General features: G+C 55.8%; 4 non-coding genes across 4 annotated transcripts; 3 read left to right on the top strand and 1 right to left on the bottom strand.

Annotated features, from left to right (window-relative positions):
* Positions 1-10,176: 10,176 nt before the first annotated feature.
* Positions 10,177-10,248, top strand: TRNAD-GUC. Its single transcript has one exon. It is a non-coding gene; the product is annotated as a tRNA-Asp (tRNA).
* Positions 10,249-19,414: 9,166 nt separating this feature from the next.
* TRNAD-GUC lies at positions 19,415-19,486 on the top strand. The gene has a single exon. It is a non-coding gene; the product is annotated as a tRNA-Asp (tRNA).
* Positions 19,487-21,879: 2,393 nt separating this feature from the next.
* Positions 21,880-21,953, bottom strand: TRNAI-AAU. The gene has a single exon. It is a non-coding gene; the product is annotated as a tRNA-Ile (tRNA).
* Positions 21,954-22,065: 112 nt separating this feature from the next.
* TRNAA-UGC lies at positions 22,066-22,138 on the top strand. The gene has a single exon. It is a non-coding gene; the product is annotated as a tRNA-Ala (tRNA).
* Positions 22,139-26,317: the final 4,179 nt, after the last annotated feature.

The raw sequence follows: 26,317 nt of genomic DNA, 5'->3' as shown, positions 1-26,317 counted from the left end.
CCTGGGGCCCCAGATGGACCTAGCTAAGGGGGGTCCTGTTGTCTGTACCGGCAAGACCTGGTTTGGACAGTGTTCCTGTCATCTAAATAAACCTCTGTGTTACTGGCTGGCTGAGAGTCACGTCTGACTGCGCAGTGGTGGGGGGCAGGAACCTCTGGCTTCCCCAGGACTCCGCCTGGGCGGACTCACTGTGGGAAGCGCACGGAGGGGCAGAGGATGCTGAATGCTCCAAGGAGAGACCCAGGAGGTGAAGCCGTGGGAGCTTCTTACCCTGCAGACAGTCTGCTCCAAGGGAGAGGAGGCTCCCCAGAGTCCTGCCTGGCTTTGTGGGGAGCAGTTCCAGAGCATCGCCCGCGGACTCTGTGATACCCCTCACTCCCGACCGCAGCCCCTGCTATCCCAGTCCTGACCTCCAGATTCACAGCTCTGCTGGTGCCCCTCACTCCCGACCTGCAGCCCCCTGGCCTCCCCGCTGAGCTCCCCAGTCACTGCGCTGCTGGTGCCCCTCACTCCCGACTCGCAGCCCCTGCCATCCCAGTCCTGACCTCCAGACTCACAGCTCTGCTGATGCCCCTCACTCCCGACCTGCAGCCCCCTGGACTCCCTGCTGAGTTCCCCAGTCACTGTGCTGCCGGTGCCCCTCACTGCCAACCCGCAGCCCCTGCTATCCCAGTCCTAACCTCCAGACTCACAGCTCTGCTGGTGCCCCTCACTCCCGACCCGCAGCCCCCTGTGCTCCCTCCAGCTCTAGTGGTGCCCCTCACTCCCGACCCGCAGCCCCCTGTGCTCCCTGCAGCTCTGATGGTGCCCCTCACTCCCGACCCGCAGCCCCTGCTATCCCAGTCCTGACCTCCAGACTCACAGCTCTGCTGGTGCCCCTCACTCCCAACCCGCAGCCCCCTGGGCTCCCTCCAGCTCTGACGGTGCCCCTCACTCCCGACCTGCAGCCCCTGCCATCCCAGTCCTGACCTCCAGACTCACATCTCTGCTGGTGCCCCTCACTCCTGACCCGCAGCCCCCTGGGTTTCCCCCAGCTCTACCAGTGCCCCTCACTCCCGACCCGCAGCCCTCTGGGCTACCTCCAGCTCTGATGGTGCCCCTCACTCCCGACCCGCAGCCCCTGCTATCCAAGTCCTGATCTCCAGACTCACAGGTCCGCTGGTGCCCCTCACTCCCAACCCGCAGCCCCCTGGGCTCCCTCCAGCTCTGACGGTGCCCCTCACTCCCGACCTGCAGCCCCTGCTATCCCAGTCCTGACCTCCAGACTCACATCTCTGCTGGTGCCCCTCACTCCTGACCCGCAGCCCCCTGGGTTTCCCCCAGCTCTACCAGTGCCCCTCACTCCCGACCCGCAGCCCTCTGGGCTACCTCCAGCTCTGATGGTGCCCCTCACTCTCGACCCGCAGCCCCTTCTATCCAAGTCCTGATCTCCAGACTCACAGGTCCGCTGGTGCCCCTCACTCCTGACCCACAGCCCCCTAGGCTCCCCGCTGAGCTCCCCAGTCACTGCGATGCCAGTGCCCCTCACTCCTGACCTGCAGCCCCCTGCGCTCCTTCCAGTTCTGACAGTGCCCCTCACTCCCGACCAGCAGCCCTCTGGGCTCCCTCCAGCTCTGGTGGTGTTCCTCACTCCTGACCCGCAGCCCCTGCTATCACAGCCCTGACCTCCAGACTCACAGATCTGCTGATGCCCCTCACTCCCGACCCACAGCTCCCTGAGCTCCCCCATCTCTAGCGGTGCCCCTCACTCCCGACCCGCAGCTCCCTGGGCTTCCCCCAGCTCTACCAGTGCCCCTCACTCCCGACCTGCAGCCCCTGCCATCCCATTCCTGACCTCCTGTGACGGTATGAGTATAATATAATATTTCATTGAAAGGTGACAGGGCCAGAAAGAGTTAATCAACTCACCTCACCCACTGACCTGACCCATGGGTGAACCTTAAGGACTGGTTAGGAAGATCTATAAATGAACAGAGCTTTGAAATGCAAGTCTGCATTGTTAGAGGTAGAAGGGGAGATGTTTGCTCAGGACTTGTAGTGTCAGCAAACAAGTCTTGTCTATTGCTGTAGTTTTAATTCAAAGATCAGAAAAGGAATATTAATATTTATGATGATACTTGAGTGAAATAGTATTATTGTCTCTGTGTCTCTTTGAAGGTTGTGCTAACCTGGATCTGAACTGATTAATGGATAAATTACCCTGTGCTAATTGCCAGGATGTTTGGGAGAAGGAGTTAAGCCCATTGTTTTATCAGGCCATGTCATAGGTCTCACCCCCACTTAGAGCTGTTGGGTTCCAAAATGGGGACCTGCCTTGGTTTCCCTCTAAACTCAAATCCTAGTTTAGATCTGGTAAAAGCTGCCACCACCCAATAAGGTACGTGTATTGGGACACAGTCCTTCCCCCAAATCCTTGGGGATCCCAAGAGCCCCAAATCCATGGAGTTCTTACACCCAGGAGAAATAAACCATTCCCCCCTGCTTCCTCCCCCTCCCTTTTCCTAGGAGAGATACCGGGATCTAACTACAGAGGGATGCCTCCCTCCTCCCCTTTCCCTGAGAATCCACCCAAGGAAAGATCAACCAAGTCCTTTATAGAAAAGATTTATTAAAGAATAAAAAGAAAGTCACTGTCTCTGTAACCAAGATGGAACAATATACAGGGTCTAAACTTATCAATCTCTGGAGAGAAGTCCCCCTCCTTTCTTTCTCAGTAAAAGCAATAACAGTACAGAATTAAAGAAATTCTATAGCAAAACACAGAATTGCAAATACAGAAATAAAAGTATAAGAATACTAGTTCCTTGCTAATACTCACTAGCTTGAATAGAAGAATTTATTGCAGAAACCTGGGAGGACTTGATTAAGATGTCTGGACTCTCTTAATTCCCAAGAGAGACTCTCTAAAACAAAGAACAGGAAAAAAAAACTTCCCTCCACAGGGATTTGAAAATATCTTGTCCCTCATTGGTCCTCTGGTCAGGTGTCCACAGGTACTGCTTGTTAACCCTTTACAGGTAGACAAAAACCTTAACCCTTAACTAACTGTTTATGACAGGCCAAAAGGCTGCTGGAAATGTATAAGAACCCTGGGACATGATCCTGCTTCATCTCAGATCTGCTTTGGGTTTCAAGAGGGGGAAACCTTAAGCCATAAGGATTGAGATCCCGCGTCAGTGACTGGAGTCACCCTGAATATGGAGATTGGACTATAACCTCTCAACCAGTTCTAAAAGGACTTTTGGCAACTACAAGCTCACCTCATCTATGCATCTGAACCTCAAGAATTGAATTCAAGTCTGTCTGTATATTGATCTTTTAACCAACACTCTCTCTGTCTCTTTTCTTTTTAAATAAATTTTAGCTTAGTTAATAAGAATTGGCTGTAGCGTGTATTTGGGGTAAGATCTAAGTTATAATTGAACCTGGGTATGTGGCTGATCCTTTGGGATTGGAAGAACCTTTTCTTTGATATGATGAGATCAGATTTTCAGGGATTATCATCATATCTGACATGTGTGTCTGGACGGAGGCCTGAGGCTGGGCACTTTAAGGGAACTGCGTGGTTTGGACTTCTGAGTAACCAGTGAGGTGCTACAGAAGCTGTTTTGTGCTGGTTGGTAAATCTAAGTTTTAGAATAACCACCAGCGTTTGGGGTGTGTCTGCCCCGTTTTGTTTGCAGTTCACCCTGATTGAGTGACCTCAGCTTGCTCCCACGGGCAGCACCGTCACACTGCTCCTTTCTAGTCACACTTTCTACACATCTAACATTAGTATATAATGTAATACAGATCTATCCCAACACCTGCCGGAGGTCCTCTGGTAAGGTGGATTCGGTGGCATGCCTGCGGGAGGTCTGCCGGTCCCGCGCCTTCGGCGTAACCACCACCGAATTGCCGCTGAAGCTGCGGGACTGGCAGAGCTCCCGCAGGCATGCCGCCTAATCCGCATTACCAGGGGACCTCCTGAAGGCAGCCTGACTGCCACCCTCACAGCGATCGGCAGGCCGCCCTCCGCAGCTTGCTGCGCTGGTGCCTGGAGCCGCCCCTGTCCCTGACCCAGGGCAGAGGATATTGGAAGCTGAACATCCAGAGCTTGCAAGACAAAGGAGCAGGGGGTGAGGCCTGGCGGTGTTGGCAGAACGGGAAAGCATCAGAGGGTTCTATGACAACCAGGGGGATTGGTGGGAGTCGGTGAGGGAGGAGTTGGCGGCTTTGTTCCAGCAGTCGGGCAAACACCACAACATTAAAGAAACCAGCAGTGCCAAGTCCTGCAGCGTCGCCTGTGGGATTTCCACAAGAGCATCCAGGCAGGGGAGCCAGTCAGCGTGTGACTGTACGATCGGATCAAGCGACAGCTGGCCGAGTTCCAGGAGATGAGGCTGCAGCTGGCCGATATGAGCGGGAGCACCAAGTGAAGGGAGGGGCGGCCTCCCCTGACATTTTTGCAGCCTGCAGGGAATGGAGACAAAGCAGGGGCATGCGGGGACTCAGGGCAGGACCCACGGATCCGGTAGTGCAGGACCACAGTTGCTGGAGGAGGAGAGAGAGTCCTGTGAGAGGAAGCTGCTGGTGGGAAGCAATAAGTGCAGAGTGCAAACCAGCCAAGAGTCACAGGGATCTAGAAAATAAAACAACAGCAGGTCCCATGGGCAGCGCTCAGGACTTTGATTCCTGGAATCTGAGTTCAAATTTTCCTGGGACCTCCTGGAGATATATTAGTTTGCTGCCAAGCCCTGGAGCTTAATGTGCTTTGTTACTCTCTCCCTGGCTGAACTAGAGTGATGTTTTTTTACTCCTCCTCATGGGTCACTGGTGCCCATTGGAGATAGGTCTTTGGTCCAACTAGCCGCTAGAGGGTGGGGTCCTAGAACTTAACAGTCTGGCTAGAGATTCCTGCGGGTTGACCTGATGGTTGGGTTTCTTGCTGCTTCACCTGATACCCACAACTTTGGTCCCTGTAGCTGCCACACTCTTCCTCTTCCCACATGGAGCCCAGCACCTCTCCTCCTCTGGGCACCTAGATGGCTCCAAGGGATGGCTTAAAAGCCACAGAACAATTGAGGTCAGGGCAAGAGGAGGGCAGGACCATGCCTATGTGTGGCCAGCAGATGGGCACAAAGACACCCGGCCAGCCTGCTCCCTGCTCCCTTCCATGCCAAACCCCCACTGAAGGCCACCCACAGACCAGCATTCGTTCATGCGGGGTGGCTGCTGATGCTCTGTGGCCAACATCAGAAGATGGCAGGAAAGCAGGGCCAGCCCCCTGGTGGGGCCTCTGACCGTTCCCACTCTCTGTGCTCACTTTGGCAGTGGGGCAGGAGATTTTACCCCAAGAGGCTTTTCCCCAGCTGTCGAGAAGCAGAGAAACACCCAGGCTCCAAAGGTGCTATGTAGCAACCCCCTCCAGCACAGGGACAGGCGCACACTTGGAAGAGGGAAACTGCTCCACACGCTAGCCCGGGCAGCCGCCCATTTTCTTTGGCAAGTCAGGAAGGGCAAAGGCGAGACTGGAAGCACCTGGGGCTCATGCCCCAGCCTGTGTGACACCCAACCCCCAACTCCTTCCCGGGGCTCTAGCTGAAGCCAGAGCACTGGCCTGAGTGGCCAAGAAGAGGTTCCAGCCCTGAAGGGAGCAGGACGTTCAGCACAAAGCTAAAACTGCACAAACACAACCACGAAGGGACTCGACCCCTCAATCGCCTGATCCAAAGTCAGACACCTTATCCGTTAGGCCACGTGGTCACAGGAACAAAACCTCTCCAAGCACTTCTTTGGAAAAGGCAGACACTGTGTTTCTCAGGTCCTCTACTGAGTGTGGCCGAGACTCTCTGGGCACAAGAAGTCGAGTTCCCAGCGAGATGTGAGACAATTCTCTGGAGCCAGGTACAGGACTTGGCAGGGAGGCTCAGGCATGAGGGATTGGGGTGCTGCAGCCAGACCAGCTATCTAGGTGCTTAGATTTGGTCTCACTGAGGAGAAGGAGGAATCCTGCTGACAGGCAGTGGCTGTGGAGAAAAAGTGGGCTGTCCAGGCTGCTCAGGTCTCCTTCTTCCAGCTCTCATCTGGCAGAGCTGCTCCACCGGCCTGGACAAGTCCTCTGCATGCACAGCAAATAGCCCAAGAGCCATTTCTGCCCAAACCTGTGCTGGGGGGTGAGCGTCTGTCTTCCCTGTCCCATGTGCCCTAGAGCAGACCACTAGATTGAGAGAGACAGTCAACAATGATTAAGGCTAAGATTATATAAAGGGGGTCACAGAATTTGTGACTTTCAGAGATCTCAGTGACATTTTCCACCTCAGCCCTGGGGCAGCAAGACTGGAGCTGTCGGCCGGTGGGGGCCTCACAGCTATCAGCCACCAGTGCCGGAAGGGGCTCCCACAGGCCCATGCCACCACGGATGGACCCCACAGCTCCCAGCTGCTGTGGGTGGATCCAAGAGCTCCCAGCCACCACATGTGACAGGGGGACCCTAGAGCTCCCAGTGGGGTGACTGGGTTATAAAGTCCGGTCAGCCATGCTGCGGGGCTCAGGCAGGCTGGTCCCTACGTGTCCTAGGGCACCGCACTGTGCCCTGGAAGTGGCCAGTAGGTCCCCCCTGCTGCGCCGCTGACCAGGAGCCGCCCGAGGTAAGTCTGCACCCCAACCCCCTGCTCCAGCCCTGAACCCCCCCAAACCCAGAGCCCCCTCTTGCACCCCAGAGCCCTCACCCCCGTGCCCCAGCCCAGAGCTTCCTCCCACACCTGGAACCGATCATCCCTGTCTCCACCCCAGAGCCATCACCCCATCCTGGACCCCGACCCCCTGTCTCAACCCACAGCCCCCTCCTGCACTCTGAATCTCTCGGCCCCACCCTGCAGCCTGGAGCCCCCTCCTCCACCCCAAACCCCTCATCTCCCCACAGCTCCCACAGGCAGACCCTGGAGCTCCCAGCAGCCATGGGTGGCCGGGGAGCCCCCACAGCCCCACCCCACTGCGTATGGACCCTGCAGCTCCTACGAGTGGACCCCAGAGCTCCCAGCTGCTGCGGATGGACCCAGGGTTTCCCAACAGGCCTTGATGGCGTGAGGACCCTGCAGCCCCACGTCATTGCGAACAGACCCCGCAGTGCCGAAGCCCCTGGAGCTCCCGGCCGCCCCAGGCAGGAGAGGAGCCCCCAGCGCTCAGACACCGCAGGCAGAGCCGGGAGCTCCCAGTCACCGGGGGCGGGGGGGGGTGAGGAGAAGCCGCAGCCCCCGGCCATTGCAGGTGGCCCCGCAGCTCCCAGCCGCCACGGGCGGACGCCAGAGCCCCCAGCTGCCATCGGGACCCCCCGGCCGCCCCGCGCAGGACCCGTCACCCCGCGACCGGCAGGAAACAGCCGCGCGCGGAAGCGCCTCACGCCCTGTGACCCCCCCCCGGTGCTGCGGCTTCTCGCCAGGCGGTCTCGGTTCCTCCGCCCGGCAGCAGGACCCGGCCCCGTGCGCCGCTTCTCGCGGGCGGCGCTGAGCTCTGAGCGCACAAGGCCCTGGCGGCTCCGCCCCGCATCGCTGTCCGACAACGTCACCAATGGGAGATGAGCCTGTCAGAACCGTCAGTTGGGGAGGGCCCAATGGGAGACCAGCTTTCAGATACCAGCCCCGCACGAGGGCCAATGGGAGACCAGCTTTCAGAGACCCGCCCCGAACGAGGGCCAATGGGAGACCAGCTGTCAGAAAACACTAGGCAGGCCAGCATCAGCCAACCAGGAACCGCCCCTCATCTCAAGCACCCAGACAGCCCCGCCCCGACCTGTCCTATGCCCCACAGCAGCAGCCAGCACCGGGTGGCTCCTGTCGCGCCCCACAGCAACCTCCAAAGCAGAGTCTCAATTCCCCTCCCCCACTGCTGCTCTTCCTTAGGTAACGAGAACCCCGCCCAGACACCCAAAAAGAGGGACACCCTTTCTGCTTTCCACAACCCCCCCCCCCCAACTCCCTGACGCGCAGCCCCTTCCCCATGTCTGGCCACACGGTCCCAGCTCAGGGTGACCACACACTCCCCGTCGGGGCAGGCTCTGCTCAGCCCGGCTCCCCACAGCCTGCACTAAACATGTGGGGCCCAACCCCAAAACTTACTCATATTTTACCCCAATGGCCGCAAACTGCCGCTTTTAATATATGCAAATAATGTGCTGCCACGCTCAGGCCACGCCCCAGCTCTCCAGTGGAGCCACACAGCAGAGAACCAGGTGATATTTAAATTAGCCAGGACGTCGCTCAGTCATTGCCCTCTGCTCCCAGCAGGTGGCGCCGGAGAGCTCCGAGCTCGCTCACTTCCCTTTCTCACGTCGGCTTCAGCCCCCGGGTTACAAAGGCACCGACCGGGGAGCAGGAGTGCGGGGCTGCTCCAGGGTGACCAGATGTCCCATGTTTAAAGGGACAGGCCGGTCTGGGAGGACTTTTTCTTATATAGGAGCCTATTACCCCCCACCCTGTCCCGTTTTCCAGTTTCTTCAATGTCACCCTATGGGGCAGCTCTGCGGGGACGGACTTGCACACTTGGGAGCCATCAGCCGGATCTGCATGCCTGGGAAGCTGCGTCCCTCCAGAGGCGCTTGAGAAGCCAAAGGGGCCGTGGGTGAGTTTGTGATGAGGTGAGTGTGAAGTGTGGAAGGGGGACGGTGTCAAGAGGAGGTTTTGAGAGGAAAAAAGGTGCTGCTGAGCTGGTAGGGGAGGGCAAGGCCCCAGGCGGGTGTTGTGTGAGGAGCTGTGTAGGCCCGGAAAGGCGTCGTGCTGGGCAAGGGCAGGTGAGGAGGGCCAGGGCTTTTCCCAGGGCTGTTGCTGCGGCCAAAGCCTTTGGGAAGCAGAAGAGGGCCAGGGGTGTTGATGCCTTCTGGGGCCCATGCGACGGTGTAGGTGTACGCTGACCGTAGCTGGTCTGAGGGAGCTGGGGCCATTCACCGTGCCCCTTTCCTCGTTAGTATAGTGGTGAGTATCCCCGCCTGTCACGTGGGAGACCGGGGTTTGATTCCCTGATGGGGAGGGTGACCCCTTTTGAAGGGGGGACAAAGAAATCCCTGGCCTGCCCACCACATGCCTTGCATTCTCCTTCGACGGCCACTTCCCTTTGCACCCCGCACTGATGACTTTCACCTCCAGAGAGACAATTACCTCGCAAGGACACGTTTGCCCTAGCCAAAGCCGCCCCCGGGGCCTGCACGTGGGGGCACGTTTCAGAGCGGCAAAGGGAAATAGGCTGGCGAGGGGCATGAGGACAATGGCCCAGACAAACGGGGAGGGACTTGGTCCAGGGGAGGAGGAAGACAGAAAAAGGGACAGGCATGGGATTGGCTTCCTGTCTTTTTTCCTTTGCTCATCATTTGACGTGTGACTGTAATGGGGAGACTTGAGAAAGACCTGTGGCCGCCGGCGAGGTAGGTGGCCGCCCCGAGAGCGCAGAGCTGAGCATTTTCCGCTGGCTTGCTGCCTGCGCCCCCAGCGCTTGGCAGTGATCGTATAGTGGTTAGTACTCTGTGCCGTGGCCGCAGCAACCTCTGTTCGAATCTGGGTCACGGCATTGCTTTTTGGTGGGGAGGGGCTATCCTGCAGCACGCCTCGTGGCTCAGTCTGATGGCGTCCGTTTGCAAAGAGAGCCATCAGCCGGTCCTTAGTTTCTGTTTGGTAAAGGCAAGTCAGTGGGGTCCATCGGACAGAAAAAGAGTCCCAGGACTTCTTGCTGGGCGCCAGGGTCCAAAAGCAGCGCATTCCCTCCTGGAAAGGGCTGTGTTTGGAATGTCCGTCCAGTGCGCGTTGAAGGGAAGGATCTGCGTGCCTGGGAAGCTGCGTCCCGCCAGAGGCGCTTGAGAAGCCAAAGGTGCCGTGGGTGAGTTTGTGATGAGGGGAGTCTGAAGTGTGGAAGGGGGAGGGTGTCAAGAGGAGGTTTTGAGAGGAAAAAATGTGCTGCTGAGCTGGTAGGGGAGGGCAAGGTCCCAGGCAGGTGTTGTGTGAGGAGCTGTGTAGGCCCGGAAAGGCGTCCTGCTGGGCAAGGGCAGGTGAGGAGGGCCAGGGCTTTTTCCAGGGCTGTTGCTGCGGCCAAAGCCTTTGGGAAGCAGAAGAGGGCCAGGGGTATTGTTGCTTGCTGGGGCCCATGCGACGGTGTAGGTGTACGATGACCATAGCTGGTCTGTGGGAGCTGGGGCCCCTCCATGTGCCCCTTTCCTCGTTAGTATAGTGGTGAGTATTCCCGCCTGTCACGCGGGAGACCGGGGTTTGATTCCCTGATGGGGAGGTTGACCCCTTTTGCAGGGGGGACAAAGAAATCCCTGGCCTGCCCACCACATGCCTTGCATTCTCCTTCGACGGCCACTTCCCTTCGCACCCCGCACTGATGACTTTCACCTCCAGAGAGACAATTACCTCGCAAGGACACGCTCGCCCTAGCCAAAGCCTCCCCCGAGGCCTGCACGTGGGGACACGTTTCAGAGCGGCAAAGGGAAATAGGCTGGCCAGGGGCATGAGGACAATGGCCCAGACAAACGGGGAGGGACTTGGTCCAGGGGAGGAGGAAGACAGAAAAAGGGACAGGCATGGGATTGGCTTCCTGTCTTTTTTCCTTTGCTCAGCATTTGACCTGTGACTGTAATGGGGAGACTTGAGAAAGACCTGTGGCCGCCGGCGAGGTAGGTGGCCGCCCCGAGAGTGCAGAGCTGAGCATTCTCCGCTGGGCTGCTGCCTGCGCCCCCAGCGCCTGGCCGTGATCGTATAGTGGTTAGTACTCTGCGCCGTTGTTGGTGTCACTGGGCGTAGCTACCAGGTAACTCGGGGGGGTGGAAGACCACGAGTGTCGATGAAGCCCCCCTGCTCTGGGTCTAAGTGAGCCACAGTAACTCCATCTTGTGAACTTTAACCAACCTACATACTAACAGCCTAAAAGCAGAATATGTGCGAGTCAGCTTTTCTAGCAGACAGCTGCGGTCCTGCTTAAACTAGCAAAAGTAGTGATAAGAGGGGGAGGAAAGGGGGAGAAGTCTTCATGTGCCTGAGCTGACAAGGCCAACAGATAAACATGCGGATGAGAACTTTTCTAACAAGCTATAATGTAATGCCTAATGTAGCTGCAGTTAACAAGGGAGGAGTAGGGGGGAATGAAACAAAGGCTTTTACAAACAGCTTGACATATAAAAAGGGAAAATTGCTTGTTTTTGTTGCGCTGGGTTTGAGATACTGTTTCTCATAGTGCCTGCTTTGAGATCTCAAATAAACTTTGTTTTGCTTCTCCACCTTGGTGTGTTTATTGGAGCGAAGCACAGCGGGCAACGAACCACTGTTGCTGTCGCCTCAGGCCCTTGTGCCGGCAACAGTTTTGGCATCCCTGGGTGGGCTCGAGGCAAAATTTAGCCTTGCCCGGATCCCTCCTGGTGACCAACGGATTGCGACAACGACCGACGCCCAGCGCGCACCGGTGACTTCATCGGGGGCCTCGGCGGAGACGTGGTTTGGTCGACCCCGGAGGGCACAACGGAGCAACGCACAGATAAGTGGAGAAGCAGCTGCGGGCGACGGTGAGGAACCGGTCCTGTGGATAAGGTAGGAACGGTCCAGTGGTGTGGACTTTTTGCCTATTAAGACCTGGGGACGCCCAGTGTCTTCATATTCTTAGAGTATGGGACAGGGACAGAGTACAGCCGGCAGAACACAGTGTACACCCCTAGAATGCATTCTAGCCCACTGGGATGTGTTCTCATCAGATTCAATGCTTAGAAGTAAACTAAAAAGGTTCTGTACAGTTGACTGGCCTCAATATCAGCTAGAGGACAAGGAAAGGTGGCCACCAGAAGGATCACTTAATTACAACATGATCCTTCAATTACTTTTGTTTTGTCAGCGAACTGGTAAATGGAATGAACATCTCTATGCATATATGTTTATGATGTTAAGAAATAGGACTGATATTTTATATAAGTGCCATTTGACTCCGACAGACTCGATAGTAACTGCTGCTTATCCTCAGAACCCTCCCACGGTTGTAATGGCAGAATCGGTGTCCCCTTCGGCTCCAACACCCCCACAGGTTCCAGGGAATGCCCCCTCGGTGGGATTGTATCCGTTGATTACTGAGAATGTGGTAGCCCGTCCTGGAACACAGGAGCGTGCAGCCCAGATTGTGCCAGTGTACTCTCATGTTCCTTTTAATCCTGTACACCTAGCTGCCTTTAAGGCAGAAGCAGGGGAATTCTCAATTAATCCAGGTCGGTTCATTTCAATCTTTGAAGGGTGTCTAGCTAGCCATAAGCCTGACTGGGATGATTGCAACATACTTATGAGAACTTTGTTGTCTGAAGTGGAACGGAGTCAAGTTATAGCTAAAGCTAGAGAGGAGGCACAAAGAAGGTATAATGAGGATAGAGAAGGAAAACCCTTGCCAGAAGCTGTTGTCCCCACAGTGGACCCCGGGTGGAATCCGAATGAGGAGGGGGGTTTGAGGATGCTTAACTCCTATAAGGAATTGCTTATGTATGGCCTCAGGCACTCAGCTGTCCAACATAACAACTGGGCAAAGCCGTATGAGTTAATCCAGGAATCAAAAGAGAGTCCAGTGGCTTTTCTACAGCTCATTCGGGACTCCATCCGGCAAAGTACTAGCGCAGACCCAGACGATCAGACAACTGAGGCAATCATAAAGGGTATCTTTACTAGCCATGCGGCCCCTGATATTAAAAGGAAATTGCAGAAAAAGGAGGATTTAATGGGAATGTCTATGGCTCAGATTTTGGAGACTGCCAACAGGGCTTATGCCCTTAGAGAGGGAGAGAAGGAAAAAAGGCAAATGAAGATGATGTTAGCGGCGGTGCAGGCCGGCGGCAGAGGAAAGTCACAGAAAGGTGAAAGGGGCCGGGGAATGAGAGGCCGTGGACGTGGGCGCCCCGGTCCCCAGGAAAGGCGTTTGGGTCGCAACCAGTGTGCCATATGCCGGAAGGAGGGACATTGGAAAAATGAGTGCCCTGAAAGGGAAGATACCCCCATGATGACAGCAGAGGATCAAGATTAGGGGTGTCAGGGGAGACGGACCATCCTGCCCCCGGAACCCCGAGTAAAAATGAGGGTGGGAAATTCAGAAATAGACTTTTTAGTAGACTCTGGAGCAGCACGAACTGCCGTGAATCAACCCCTTCAGCTGCCAGTAGCAGACTCCCTTACAGTGGTTGGTGCCACGGGGAAAGGAACCAAGTGCCCAGTATATGCCCCAGCAGAATGTGCCTTGGGAAACACAACTATATCTCACAAGCTGGTTTACCTCCCTGACTGTCCAACACCCCTATTAGGACGGGACCTGCTTTGTCGTTTGGGTGCCACTCTGCATTTTACTCAAGATGATATAACCCTTACCTTACCCCCTGAGAATGCCTGGATAATGGCCCTTGCAGTTGAACCCTCAGCCATGCAAGCCCCAGAGTGGAGCCAGTGGGAGGACCAGGTGTATCCCCTTGCCTGGGCATCAGGGGTCCCCGGAAGGGCAACCCGTCACACCCCTGTTAAGGTTCAACTCCTCCCAGGAAAAAGCCCAGTGCGGATCAAACAGTATCCAATTAAAAGGGAAGCCAGAGAGGGACTGAAAAAGACTATAGCTCGATTCCTAGAGCATGGGGTACTACGAGAATGCCAATCAGCTTGGAACACCCCCATCCTGCCCATGCAAAAGCCCGATGGGACGTATCGGCTGGTACAGGACTTGAGAGCAGTCAATGAGCGGGTTAAGACTCTGCACCCCCTTGTACCAAATCCGTATACACTGTTAGCCTCTATAGGGGGGCAGTATACCCATTTTTCAGTCCTAGATTTGAAGGATGCTTTCTTTACAATTCCAGTTGATACCCAATCTCAGGAGATTTTCTCCTTCGAGTGGGAAGACACTGGAAGGGTTAAAAAACTGCTCTGCTGGACTGTGTTGGCACAGGGATTTAAAAACTCCCCTTCGCTTTTCGGCCAGGCGCTGGCCAAAGACCTGCAGGAGTGGAATACTCCGGACGGGATCCTCCTCCTGCAGTATGTAGACGACCTGTTAATTGCGGCTGTGGGATTAACCCCTTGCCTCCAAGCCACTGTGAGCCTCCTGAACTTTGTTGGGCTCCGAGGATACCGGGTGGCTCGGAACAAGGCTCAAATTGCCCTCTCAGAAGTACAGTGCTTAGGGTTTCACATAAGGCAAGGAGAACGGCAGCTCTCTAACGAAAGAAAGGAGGCTATTTGCCAGATTCCTATCCCAAGCAACCGGAAAAGGCTTAGGGCATTTCTGGGCATGGCAGGCTTTTGCAGAATGTGGATCCCAGAGTTTGGACTGTGGGCAAAACCTCTGTATGAATGTGTTAAGGGAGCGGATCATGACCCTTTTCACTGGTCCCCAGAAGCGGACAGGGCATTTAAAATCTTAAAGAGGAAGTTAATGGAGGCTCCAGCCCTGGGTTTACCGGATCTATCTAAGCCGTTCCAACTGTATGTACATGAGAGAAAAGGGGTAGCCCTGGGAATGCTTACTCAGCTGTTAGGTGCTTGGAAACGTCCTGTAGCCTACTTTTCCAAACAACTGGATCAAGTTGCCAAGGGGTGGCCAGCATGCTTGCGGGCGGTCGCAGCCATGGCCCTGGTGCTTGGGGAAGCTGAAAAATTAACACTGGGAGGAACTGTTCAAGTGTATACTCCCCACATGGTCCAAGCCCTGCTGGACACTAAGGGTGGTCTCTGGCTCACTCAGGCTCGGGTGGCTCGGTACCAGGCAAAATTGTTAGAGAACTCTGAAGTTACCTTGCAAACCTGTCCCACCCTTAATCCAGCTACCCTGCTACCAGAAACAGAAAAGCAGGAACATGACTGTCTGGATGTCATAGATGCCCAATACTCCAGCCGCCCAGATTTAAAAGATCAACCGCTCTCAAATGCAGACTGTGAGTGGTATACTGATGGGAGCAGTGCTGTCATAGATGGGCAAAGGAGGGCGGGCTATGCTGTTGTGACCCTCTACGATACAGTGGAAGCAGAGAGTTTACCTGCTGGAACATCTGCCCAGCTTGCTGAACTAGTGGCCTTAATCCGTGCACTTGAACTGGCAAAAGACAAACGGGTTAATATTTTTACTGACTCAAAATATGTTTTTGGGGTATTGCATGCTCACGCTGGTCTGTGGAAACAAAGGGGAATGTTAACTGCTCAGGGTTTTCCGGTCAAGCATGGGTCTCAAATTCTCCGGCTTTTAGAAGCAGTACAGCTCCCCTCAGCAGTAGCAGTGATGCATTGCAAAGCTCACCAGAAGGAGGACCAGGATGTAACCAAGGGCAACGCTAGAGCAGACAGGGAAGCCAAGCGTGCTGCTACCCTGAAATCACCAACAGAGGAGAATGCCCAAATGCATGCCCTCATTCCATCAGTAGGTGAGCTTGCAGCCCCTAAGTACTCCTCTGAGGACAGAAACCTGGCTGACAGGCTTGGTCTCCAGGAAAAAGAGGGATGGTTTTACTCCACAGAGGGAAAAGTCCTCCTGCCCAAGGGCTTAATCCGACCAGTGCTGCAAAAACTGCATCAAACCACCCACGCAGGCAGGGAGGCTCTTACTCAGCTCATGAGCAAGTATTTTCTAACCTCTTGACTTAGACCCCTAGCATCCCAGGTACAGGCTGAATGCCTACTCTGCCAAAAGAATAACCCTCGACCAGGAGTGCCAGTGCTGCCAGCTACCTTGGAACCTACCCCAGGCCCAGGATTGGTGTGGCAAATAGACTTTACTGAGTTTTCTAGAACCCAAGGGTACAGGTATCTCCTCGTCATGGTGGATCGATTCAGTGTATGGCCCGAAGCCTTCCCATGTCGTAACAACACCGCCAAAACAGTGGCTCTTAAGTTTGTCAAGGAGATCATTCCCCGCTTTGGGCTCCCCGAGTGGATGGAATCTGACAATGGGGCACACTTTACATCTCAAATTGTTCAAAAGATTTCAGATGTCTTGCAAATCTCCTGGAAGCGCCACACACCGTGGCGACCACAGGCCAGTGGTGTAGTGGAACATACTAATCAGACACTCAAGCGACACCTCTCTAAGATTTGCCAGGAAGCCTCTCTTAAGTGGCCTGATGCTTTGCCCCTTGTGTTACTCCGCATTCGTGCTCTCCCCAAGGGCAGGTTAGGGATTAGTCCCTTCGAGATTATGTTTGGAAGGGCATGGCCTCTGGATGGTACACCGGTTCTGTTAGGGGAGTGGGAGGTAGGCTGCGGGTTTTTGTCTCAGTACATATGCTCTCTGTCTGCTGTTCTTTCTTCTCTTCACAGGTATACCAAAGATTCACAGCCTCCTCTACTGGATACCGCGGTCCACTCCTTGCAGCCAGGCGATTCTGTACTCGTTCGGACCTGGAAGGATGAGCCTCTCCAAGAGAAGTGGAAGGGACCCTACACCATCCTGCTTGTTTCCCACATGGCGGCAAAGGTCGAAGGACACAAGAACTGGATTCATCACTCTCGACTGAAAGCAGTGCCTGCTCCTGAACAGTGGACTGTGCAGCCTGCTAAAGAAGCAGCTTCTAGCGACGATTTGGGACTTAAACTGCTATTCAAAAGACAATAAGGGTCGCTGGGAATGCCCTGTGATCTCTCTGAACAGCCACAGCGCACTTCCCACGAGCACCCTGAGCATTGGTTTTATCTATTCACAGAAGGCCGACCTAATTTCTGGTCCTGGTCCTTTTATTTTCTGCTTTGTTTGGTGGCTTTCATTCTTATCCATTGGGCATTTGGGTTGCTGTAATTGCCAGTATGGGTTCAGGTTTAGGGTCTTTTACAACATTCTTTTTTGTCACAGAGGTATTCCTTCTGTTCCCTCCTGTTACACCCACAGCACATGCAGAATGGGGACCTCTCCCTACAGATATGGCTACCAATACATATGAAGCCCTGAAAATTGCTTTTGCCCGTGAGTTTAATCTCTCCAACTGTTGGATATGTGCCCAGATTCCCCATCATTCAGCGGGGCTGCCCTGGCGTGCCATTCCCCAAAATTGGTCTGATATTTGCCAGGAAATATTGATAACTTCTTATAATATACGGCAGCCTTTTATGTCAGGCAGAGTTGGAGGAAACCTAAGCCATAATTGTTCTCAGGAGCGCTTTTATAGTTTGACCAACAGCTCCTGGCAACCCTTTGGCAACCTCTTACAAAAACCTACCCCCATCAGACTCCGGGTTGTACCCCAAGGTCTGCTTTGTTTTAGGGAGCCTTCTTCACCTAATGCCCTTTGGTTTGCAGGTAATAGTTCCTGTCACTATTACTTGTCTCCAACAACTAATGTTACAATCCCCTTTCTCAACAGCACTGGCCAGGATACTGGGGAAGGACTCCAGTACTGGCCCCCTCATATTGCCACCCAGCGCCAGCAGGGGATTAATGGGCTGGTTGCTAATGGACAGGCATTTTTTATGTGTGGCCGTAATGCCTACAAGTGGCTCCCACATGGGTGGCATGGAAGTTGCTATAAAGGATTCCTTGCCCCTCCCCTCCGTGTTGTGGCCCACGCTCCCTCAGGTCGCTCCAGTTACTACCGGTCCCTGAGAGCTACCCTTGAACCCATCGGTGAGGGAGACAGGTTTGGAATGATATTCCTCCCTTCTTATGGAGTAGGGCGAATGGCCCAACTTTATAAGAGACTTTCTGTATTCCTTACTCAATTTGCCAATGACACCCTGGCCATAGATAAAGGCATAAGTTCTGAGTTATACCAACTCCGGTTATTATCCCTGCAAAATCGCCAGGCCCTGGATTATATTTTGGCCTCACGGGGCGGGGTCTGTGCCCTTATTGGGGACGAATGTTGTATTTATGTCCCAGAATCTTCACAGGATATTAACAAGCACATCCTGTCAGCTGAACGGGCCTTTAACCTGTGGAAGGCCCAGGAAGCAGAACCTACTATTTTTGATTCCCTCTGGGGTTGGTTACCTGATCTAGGGGGATTAGGGGGAGGTATTGTTCGCCTCCTGCTCACAGGTGTTGTAATCTGTTTTGTTCTCTTTCTTTTGCTCGCTTGCTGTAAAGCACTTATACATAAGCTTTGTACCCCCCATTCCCCAGATGTTCCCTTGTGCCCCTTAATTGATGACCCTGATTGTATGGAACTTAATCACTTTTTGTCTTCAGAGTATGAGAAAACTCTGCCAAAGGTTGTTGAGTGTTCTCAAAGGAGGAATTGTTGGTGTCACTGGGCGTAGCTACCAGGTAACTTGGGGGGGTGGAAGACCATGAGTGTCGATGAAGCCCCCCTGCTCTGGGTCTAAGTGAGCCACAGTAACTCCATCTTGTGAACTTTAACCAACCTAAGTGCTAACAGCCTAAAAGCAGAATATGTGAGAGTCAGCTTTTCTAGCAGACAGCTGCGGTCCTGTTTAACTAGCAAAAATAGTGATAAGAGGGGGAGAAGTCTTCATGTGCCTGAGCTGACAAGGCCAACAGATAAACATGCGGATGAGAACTTTTCTAACAAGCTATAATGTAATGCCTAATGTAGCTGCAGTTAACAAGGGAGGGGTAGGGGGAATGAAACAAAGGCTTTAACAAACAGCTTGACATATAAAAAGGGAAAATTGCTTGTTTTTGTTGCGCTGGATTTGAGATACTGTTTCTCCTAGTGCGTGCTTTGAGATCTCAAATAAACTTTGTTTTGCTTCTCCACCTTGGTGTGTTTATTGGAGTGAAGCACAGCGGGCAACGAACCACTGTTGCTGTCGCCTCAGGCCTTTGTGCCGGCAACACCCTGGCCGCAGCAACCGCAGTTCGAATCCAGATCATGACATTGCTTTTTGGGGGGGAGGGGCTATCCTGCAGCACGCCTCGTGGCTCAGTCTGATGGCGTCTGTTTGCAAAGAGAGCCATCAGCCGGTCCTTAGTTTCTGCTTGGTAAAGGCAAGTCAGTGGGGTTCATCGGTCAGAAAAAGAGTCCCAGGACTTCTTGCTGGGCGCCAGGGTCCAAAAGCGGCGCATTCCCTCCTGGAAAGGGCTGTGTTTCGAATATCCGTTCAGTGCGCATTGAAGGGAAGGATCTGCGTGCCAGGGAAGCTGCGTCCCGCCAGAGGCACTTGGGAAGCCAAAGGGGCCGTGGGTGAGTTTGTGATGAGGTGAGTGTGAAGTGTGGAAGGGGGAGGGTGGCAAGAGGAGGTTTTGAGAGGAAAAAAGGTGCTGCTGAGCTGGTAGGGGAGGGCAAGGTGTTGTGTGAGGAGCTGTGTAGGCCCGGAAAGGCGTCCTGCTGGGCAAGGGCAGGTGAGGAGGCCAGGGCTTTTCCCAGGACTGTTGCTGCGGCCAAAGCCTTTGGGAAGCAGAAGAGGGCCAGGGGTGTTGTTGCCTGCTGGGGCCCATGCGACGGTGTAGGTGTATGCTGACCATAGCTGGTCTATGGGAGCTGGGGCCACTCACCATGCCCCTTTCCTTGTTAGTATAGTGGTGAGTATCCCCGCCTGTCACGCGGGAGACCGGGGTTCGATTCCCTGACGGGGAGGGGGACCCCTTTTGAAGGGGGGGACAAAGAAATCCCTGGCCTGCCCACCACATGCCTTACATTCTCCTTCTACGGCCACTTCCCTTCACACCCCGCACTGATGGCTTTCACCTCCAGAGAGACAATTACCTCGCAAGGACACGCTCGCCCTAGCCAAAGCCTCCCCCGGGCCCAGCTTCGGGGCCTGCACGTGGGGGCACGTTTCAGAGCGGCAAAGGGAAATAGGCTGGCCAGGGCCATGAGGACAATGGCCCAGACAAACGGGGAGGGACTTGGTCCAGGGGTGGAGGAAGACAGAAAAAGGGACAGGCATGGGATTGGCTTCCTGTCTTTTTTCCTTTGCTCAGCATTTGACCTGTGACTGTAATGGGGAGACTTGAGAAAGACCTGTGGCCGCCGGCGAGGTAGGTGGCCGCCCCGAGAGCGCAGAGCTGAGCATTTTCCGCTGTGCTGCTTCCTGCACCTGCAGCGCCTGGCCGTGATCGTACAGTGGTTAGTACTCTGCGCCGCAGCCGCAGCAACCTTGTTTCGAATCCGGGTCACGGCACTGCTTTTTGGTGGGGAGGGGCTATCCTGCAGCACGCCTCGTGGTTTTTCCATCCTGGTGTTACAGAGATAGTGTACTTTCTTTCTTTCTTTTAATAAAATCCTTTTCTTTTTAGAACCTGATTGATTTTTTCCCTTGTTTGGATTTTCAGGGGAAGTGGAGGGGGAAAAGTGAATCCCTCTTTGTTTGATTCAAGGAGTTTGAATCAAGGTATCTTTCCCAACAACTAGGAGAGGGGGAAGAAGGTGGGGGAATGGTTTATTTCCCGTAGGGTTAAGAGTCAAGGAGTTTGGATCTGTGTTCCCCAGGGAAGGTTTGGGGGACAGGGCGTGTGCTAGACACTGGAACTTCTAGAGGGTGGCAGCTTTACCAGATCTAAACTGGGATTTAAGTTGAGAGGGGCCCATGCAGGTCCCCATCTTGTGGATGCTAAAGTTCGAAGTGGGGAATAAACCTATGACGGGGCGATGCCCGCATACGCCGAGCCTGTCGACTAAGGGCTCCTGATGAGCGTGGTGGACGGGAGAGTCAGCCATCTGACTTTTGGCCTTGCTGCCCGTAGCGGTCAGGCCAAAAAATCAAAATCCATCCTCCCCAGGCCCACAGACACCCAGGGGCTCCTCTGCACCATCTTGCCTCCACGAGTGCCGCACTCTGACCAGCTGAACCAGGCAAGCCACGGGAAACTTCTCAAGGTCTTCCCCTGGTGTGGGCTTGGATGCGAAAAGCACCTGGCCGTTCATCAGCTGTTGCAAGAAGTGTGCAGAGTAGGAGTAGCGATGGGGCTGTAGCTTTCCACAGCATCTCAATTTGGGCAGCTTTCCATTCCCCTTTTCTGTGTAATGTCCCTCCCATGGGTTTCACTTGCGGAGCTGTACGACTCTGGCAGGGTGGCCATTTAGAAATCTTTTCCTTGCTTTTCTTTTTCGCCTGGCCCCAGCCTTAGGACCGTTTGGGTGTTTCAGTGTGTGTGTTTTCCCATTTGGAGGCATTTGGAAGTTTGGAAGGGGAGCCGAAAGAGGAGTCTTTTTCACAAGCAAGTTGGCTTTCTGCACAGGTAGGGCCCTTGGCCGTAAAGCTTAGCTCCGTCAGTGCGTCTGCATGGGGTTCCTCCAGTGCCTCAAGAGCCCGTGCTAAACTCTCGGTGTGGGCGTTTGGCTTGCGCCAGTCAGAGTGCGGTGCCTGCGTCTTCCCAGAGCTGGCTCCCGTGAGGCGCGCATAACTTGGGAGGAAAGGGGTAGAAGAGAAAGCAAGTGAAGCTGACTTGGAGTGGTGGTGCCCCTGGGCGGAGTGGTCCTCCTGCTCCTTCCTGTCGGAGGGGTGGGCTTGGGGGGTCTGGCTGTGGGCGGTGGGAGGATGGTGTCCAGGGAAGTCCCAAAGGTCACCCTGCGCCGGCGGAGTGTGAAGCCTCTCCCCTAGGTTGGGGTGCCGAGTATTAAGCCTTCCTCTGTGGCTTGGGCTGGGGAGCGTGATCCGGCGTCAGGTACATTTGGGTGGAGCCGGCGGCCGGCAAGAATTCGGGCCATCAGGTCAACTGCCTGTGGACAATGGGGGCGAGCCAGCAGGCCTGCGATTTTGGCTTCGCGGGCGTGCAGCTCAAGCCTGGCCTCCTATGAGCCTGGAAGGCAGCTGGCCGGGCTCACCCGTCTCCAAGTTCCTTTCAGGTAGCAGGTGGAGCGAGGAGCCCAGGGAGGGGAGCCCAAGGAGGTGTCAGGAGCTTGGTGCTGCCCGGCGCCTGCGCCCAGCAGGGCTCTTGCCTGCGCCCTGCCCACCAGGTTTTGGCCTCTGCCACCCCTAGCAGTCAGCCAAAAGAGCAGAAACCAGCCTCTTCCTCCTGCACCCGGAGGAGCCAGCATGGGGCTTGAACCCATGACCTTGGCGTTATTAGCACCATGCTCTAACCAACTGAGCTAGCCGGCCGACGGCAAGGCCTGTCTTGCCTGACCCTTTTGGAAGGAGTCACTGGCTGGCGCGGGGAACGATGTGGCCTCCGTTATCGAATGGATGGATCGAGACACCACCTGCTAAGGTAGGGGAATTAGCTCAAGTGGTAGAGCGCTCGCTTTGCATGCGAGAGGCAGCGGGATCAATGCCCGCATTCTCCAGCGGCAAGGCAGCCCCGGGACCTTCTCTTGCCCTTCTTTTAGAAGCCATGGACAGTCAGCCGGCTCAGCTCCTCCAGTGGCCTCCATCCCTCTCCCCGCTTGGCCTCCCAGAAAGCCAGCCCTTGCGGAGCACAAAGCTCTTCCTCCCCGGCCCTTCTCCCCCTTGCGCTGACTGGGAGGCTGGAGACAGCTGGGGGAAGTTAGCTCAAATGGAAGAGCAGGGGAGAAGTAGTCAGACCCATACACACATTCTCCAGCCTGCTCTGCTCTGCTCTGCTCGGCTGGGCTGGGCTCTAGTGGGGGACCTGCACCTTTCCAGGAGCTGGGATCACAGGCACCAGCCACAGGGCCTGGCTGTTTTTATTGCTTGGCAGCTGGAGCTTTAAACTCTGCTTGTGAGCTCTGTGCCTTGGCCAGACGGGGACAGCCTGGAACTGGATAATGCTCCTGCTTCCCCCGCCCCCGTCTCATGTCGGGGTGCAGGCGCCGCTGTCCTCCCAGGTAAGGTCCTGGATGTTTTGGTGCCCCCCATCCCCCATCCAGGAGCCCAGGTGTCCGGGTACCTCTGCCCCCATACAGAATCCTGGATGTGTGGGTGTCCGTCCCTCTGCAGAGGATCCCGGAGTGTGGATGCCCTTGTCCCCCCCTACAAGATCCTGGGTGTGTGGGTGCCACTCTCCCCCCAGCAGATCTCTGGTGGGTGGGTCCCCAGGGTGTGAGTGCTCCCATCCCCCGATACAGGCTGTGGGGGGGTATAACTGGCTCTCCCTGTCCTGCCCAGGCGGTGCTACAGCAGCTGTTCACAGGGGCAGCAACCCCACTGTCACCCTGCAGCTTTAACCTGCTCCAGGGGTGACCTGCTTCACCCCCCTTTGGGAGCCCGGGGACCTCGAACTTCCCAGTATCACCTGATTGATGCCGAGCTTAGCACAGACACCGGCTCAGCATGGCAGGGTGCAGCCCTGACCCCTGACAACCAGCTTCCCTCCGCCTCCTGCTGCACAGCGAGGATCCCACGCGAGAGCCTTTGTGCCCCACGTGTCCAGCCAGGTCAGTTCCAGTTCCAGCTTTCAACTCTGCTTGTGAGCTCCCATCTCCGGCCACACGGGGGCAGCACTAACGGCCTCATCTAAATTTGACCCTTCAGACTGCAGATTATAACCGAGCGGGCAGATTATAACCCAGGAAGCCAAATCCTTCCCCAAACTGACAGTTGAAGCAGAAGATCCCCTTGGAAAGATCAGGATTTTTGCCTTTAAAAAAAGGAAAATGTGCATTGTTCTCTTCTGTCTACAGCGAGAGATTGAAGAAACTCAATTGATTTCATTGACTGGAGGTTAAGAGGGGATTTAGTCACTGATTTTAAATACACAGTTTAAAAATTCCCAGAGGGGGGAATATCTGATTTTAAAGGGTTCTTTAATTCACCAGACAAAGGTTGAACACGACCCCATTGGTTTGCAGTCAATGTCACAAAACGCCAACTGGAAATTGCCATTTTTTAACCGTGAGGCTAATTATCTAGTGGAACAAGCTCCGCGCGGGAAATGGTTAAATCCCCATCACTGCCCTGTGTAAATCAAGACCGCAGCTCTTGCTGCAAGACACCCGGTGTGTGGGTGTCCCTGTTCCCCCTTCAGAACCTCTGGTACATGGTGCTTCCCTGCTCCCAGTTCAAGAGCCCCATCATGTGGGTGCTCCCATCCAGGATCTCTGGTGGGTGTCTCTGTCCCCCACCCCATGAACTAGCTCCCGTGTGTGGTTTCCCCTGCCTGCCCCCAGCCGGGATCTGTGGGTGTCTCTGTTCCCGTTTTCAAGATCCGTGTTGCAGGGGGGCGTGCCTCCGCCCAAGTCAGAATCCCCATCGTGTGGGTGCTCCCATCCCCCCAGCCAGGCTCTGCGGGGGGTGTCTGTATAAAAAGAGACCGTGTCTCACTGTCTTGCCCAGGCTATGCTACAGGGGGTATTCACAGGCGTGACCCCACTACTGATCAGCACAGGAGTTTTAACCTGCTCCGTTTCCGACCTGGGCCAGTTCACCCCTCCTTAGGCAACCTGGAGACCTCAAGCTTCCCCGGGATCACCATATTGATGCCGAACTTAGTGCGGACACCCGATCGGCACAGCCCCCTGCAGCCCAGAACTCCTGAGCTCAAGCGATCCACCAGCCTCAGCCTCCCCAGGCGCTGGGATCACAGGCACCAGCCACGGAGCCCGGCTTGTTTTGCTATCTGGCAGCTGGAGCTTTAAACTCTGCTTGTGAGCTCTGTGCCTTGGCCAGACAGGGACAGCCTGGAACTGGGAAATGCTCCTGCTCCTCCCACCCCCGTCTCATGTCGAGCTGCAGGCGCCGCTGTCCTCTGATGTAAGATCCCGGCTGTTTCGGTGCCACCCATCCCCCGTCCAGGAGCCCAGGTGTGCGGGTACCTCTGCCCCCCATACAGAATCTTGGATGTGTGGGTGTCCGTCCCTCTGCAGAGGATCCCGGAGTGTGGATGCCTTTGCCCCCCCTCAAGATCCTGAGTGTGTGGGTGCCCCTGTTTGCCCTTACAGCATCCCTGGTGCATGGGGGCCTCCCTCCGTCCCAACTCAGGGTCCCCAGGGTGTGAGTGCTCCCATCCCCCGATACAGGCTGGGGGGGGGTGTATAACTGGCTCTCCCTGTCCTGCCCAGGCGGTGCTACAGCAGCTGTTCACAGGGGCAGCAACCTCACTGTCAACCTGCGGCTTTAACCTGCTCCAGGGGTGACCCATGCGGGTCAGGAGTGAGGGGCACCAGCAGAGCTGAGAGTCTGGAGGTCAGGACTGGGATAGCAGGGGCTGCGGGTCGGGAGTGAGGGGCACCAGCGGAGCTGTGAGTCTGGAGGTCAGGACTGGGATAGCAGGGGCTGCGGGTCGGGAGTGAGGGGCACCGTCAGAGCTGGTGGACGCCTAGTGGGCTGCGGGTCGGGAGTGAGGGGCACCAGCAGCGCAGTAACTGGGGAGCTCAGCGAGGAATCCAGGGGGCTGCGGGTCGGGAGTGAGGGGCACCAGCAGAGCTGTGAGTCTGGAGGTCAGGACTGGGATAGTAGGGGCTGCGGGTCGGGAGTGAGGGGCACTGGCAGCGCAGTAACTGGGGAGCTCAGCGGGAAATCCAGGGGGCTGCGAGTCGGGAGTGAGGCGCACCAGCAGAGCTCTGGGTGTGGAGATCAGGATTGGGATAGGAGGGGCTGCGGGTCGGGAGTGAGGGGCAGCATCAGAACTGTGAGTCTGGAGGTCAGGACTGGGATAGCAGGGGCTGCGGGTCAGGAGTGAGGGGCACCACTAGAGCTGGGGGGAACCCAGGGGTCTGTGGGTCAGGAGTGAGGGGCACCACTAGAGCTGGGGGGAACCCAGGGGTCTGTGGGTCAGGAGTGAGGGGCACCAGCAGAGCTCTGGGTGTGGAGATCAGGATTGGGATAGGAGGGGCTGCGGGTCGGGAGTGAGGGGCACCAGCAGAGCTCTGAGTCTGGAGGTCAGGACTGGGAAAGCAGGAGCTGCGGGTCGGTAGTGAGGGGCACCGTCAGAGCTGTGGGTGTGGAGATCAGGATTGGGATAGTAGGGGCTGGGGGTCGGGAGTGAGGGGCACTGGCAGCACAGTGATTGGGGAGCTCTGCGGGAAGCCCAGTCGCTGCAGGTCGGGAGTGAGGGGCACCAGCAGAGCTGTAGGTCTGGAGATCAGGATTGGGATAGGAGGGGCTGCGGGTCGGGAGTGAGGGGCAGCAGCGGAACTGTGAGTCTGGAGGTCAGGACTGGGATAGCAGGGGCTGCGGGTCAGGAGTGAGGGGCACCGGCAGAGCTCAAGGGAGACTAGGGGGCTGTGGGTCAGGAGTGAGGGGCACCAGCAGAGATGTGAGCCTGGAGGACAGGACTGGGAAAGCAGGGGCTGCGGCTCGGGAGTGAGGGGCACCGTCAGAGCTGGTGGACGCATAAGGGGCTGCGGGTCGGGAGTGAGGGGCACCAGCAGAGCTGTGAGTCTGGAGGTCAGGGCTGGGATAGCAGGGGCTGCGGGTCGGGAGTGAGGGGCACCGGCAGAGCTGGAGGGAGACCAGGGGGCTGCGGGTCGGGAGTGAGGGGCACCATCAGAGCTTGTGGACGCCTAAGGGGCTGCGGGTCGGGAGTGAGGAGCACCAGCAGAGCTGTGAGGCTGGAGGTCATGACT

This window comes from Mauremys mutica, unplaced genomic scaffold (genome assembly GCF_020497125.1).
Source record: "Mauremys mutica isolate MM-2020 ecotype Southern unplaced genomic scaffold, ASM2049712v1 Super-Scaffold_100292, whole genome shotgun sequence".
NCBI classification, from domain to species: Eukaryota; Metazoa; Chordata; order Testudines; family Geoemydidae; genus Mauremys; species Mauremys mutica.
Note: the sequence above shows the minus strand (reverse complement) of the source record. Positions and strands in the feature narration are given on the sequence as shown.